Source organism: Mus caroli, chromosome 3 (genome assembly GCF_900094665.2).
Source record: "Mus caroli chromosome 3, CAROLI_EIJ_v1.1, whole genome shotgun sequence".
Taxonomy (NCBI): domain Eukaryota; kingdom Metazoa; phylum Chordata; class Mammalia; order Rodentia; family Muridae; genus Mus; species Mus caroli.
In genome coordinates, this window is record NC_034572.1 from 72329061 (window position 1) to 72331264 (window position 2204).

The window sequence follows — 2204 nt, forward strand, 5'->3', positions numbered from 1 at the left end:
ACTTTGTAGACCAGGCTGGTCTCGAACTCAGAAATCCGCCTGCCTCTGCCTCCCGAGTGCTGGGATTAAAGGCGTGCGCCACCACGCCCGGCTTTATAGCTGAGATTTTTACACACAGTTCTGATTGACAACTGCAGCCTAGACAGCTCCCGGGAAACACAAGTCCTTGAGTATCTAACAAACATCTCTCTTTTATTTATTTATTTATTTATTTATTTATTTATTTATTTATTTATTTATTTATGGAGACTGAGCTCTTTCCGTAGCTGTGCTGGAAATCACTTTATAGGAAAGGCTGGCCTTGAACTCACAGAGACCTGCCTGCCTCTACCTCCTAAGTGTTGGAATCGAAACTGTTCACCACATGCCCAGGACCATCTCTCCTCTTTTTGAGACAGCCCTGCCCTCCAAACCCCCCATATAGCATAGTCTGGCCTTGACTTCACAGTTTTCTAAACATCTAAAGTTAATTAGACCCAAATTAATTTATTATAATTAGATTTATTTGTTTGTTTGCTTGTTGTCTTTTTTTTTGAGACAAGATCTTATGTAGCTTAAGTTGGCCTCAGACTATGACCTTGAACTCCTGATTTTTCTGCTGCAATTAGTAAGTGTTAGGATTTTAAGTATGAGCGACTGTGCCAAGCCACGTGTCCGTGCTTTAACACTCAACTTCTTCCCGAATCTGCAACTTTCTTTGCCTTCTTCACTGCATCAGCAACAACTCTTGTCTTTCTGGTTGTTCATGCCAAGAATCTTAGGAGCATTTTTTAGATCCTCTCCATATCTCTCATATTCAGCTGCCAGCATATCCTGGTGGCTCTGATTTCAAAATAGACCCACTCGGCTGGGGTATACCTAAGTGGTACAGTGCAGGCTTAGGATGTGCAAGGCCTTAGGTTCAGTCAGTCAGCAGCACCTCCAGAAACCAAGATACATATCAAGGAAACAACCAAACAAACCTCTCAACTGCAATGTGCCCATAAGCTGGCCGTTTAACCCCACTTCTTCTGCTGTTTGATTCAGTCCTGGCATCTCTCGCTTCCTACCAACTGTTCTTCATACCCCACTGTTTTGTTCCTTTTGTGACAGTAGACTGCTCTTTTGAAATATGGAGGTCATGTTTAATAGGGCCTCAGTTCGCTACCTCAGTGATTTCCCCTTGCTTTATAGTGACTTGCCCATCCCTCCAGGTTGTGCTCCTTGCCTTGCTCGCCTGCCTCCCGGTATTTTCCTTGTTGTGATTCTGACCCAGCTCGCAGGCTTGCCTGGAGTTTACAGTGCACATCTTGCACTCTGCTCTCAAGTGAACCATTAGTGTTCTGCATGGGCTCCTTCCGTGACGTCAGGGCAGCTCAGTTCCACCTCTGTGAGTCCTTCCAAACCACCCTATTCAGAACTGCATTCCCCTACAACTGAGGGGTCAAAGGCCTTTGTGGTTTCGTTTATTTATTTGAGATACAGTCTTATTAAATATAAATAGCCAAGGCTAGTTTCAAACTCTGGGCAAGCCTCTTGTCTTAGGCACTGAAGTGCTAGAACTGCAGGCATGCACTACCGTGCCTGGCTAGCCTTTATGTTTTGAGGAATGTTGCAGATTTCTTCTACTAATAATGTATGTGCCAGAATGTCTGTTTCCCCACAGCCTGTCAACAGCAAGTATTAACTTTTGGGTTTGGATGGTGGTTTTGCTGGTTTTGGTCTTTAGACAGCTCTCTCTATGTAGCCCAAGCTGCCCAGGAATTTGCTATATAAACCATAGTAATTTTGGTCATCTTCCCACCTCAGCCTCCTGAGAGCTGGGATTACAGACCTGTACACCCCATCCCTGGCTGACACTGGATTTTTGTCAGAGTGTAGATTTAATTTTCATTTTTTTATGAGCAAGCTTGGACATAAGTTTAGAATCCACTTGCAAAAACCCTTTTTAGTTCCCTGCCCAATTCACTAAGACTGCTGCTTTCTCTTTCTTACTTGCAGAGGCTCTGTGCACTAGGAAGTGAGCATTTGTTCTGTGGCATGGAGTGGGGTGGACATTCTCTAGTATGTCATTTGGCTTTCTTTGTGGTGGGCATTTGGTTTTTAAAAATCATATTAGGGCTGGTGAGATGGCTCAGTGGGTAAGAGCACCCGACTGCTCTTCCGAAGGTCANGAGTTCAAATCCCAGCAACCACATGGTGGCTCACAACCATCCGTAACGAGA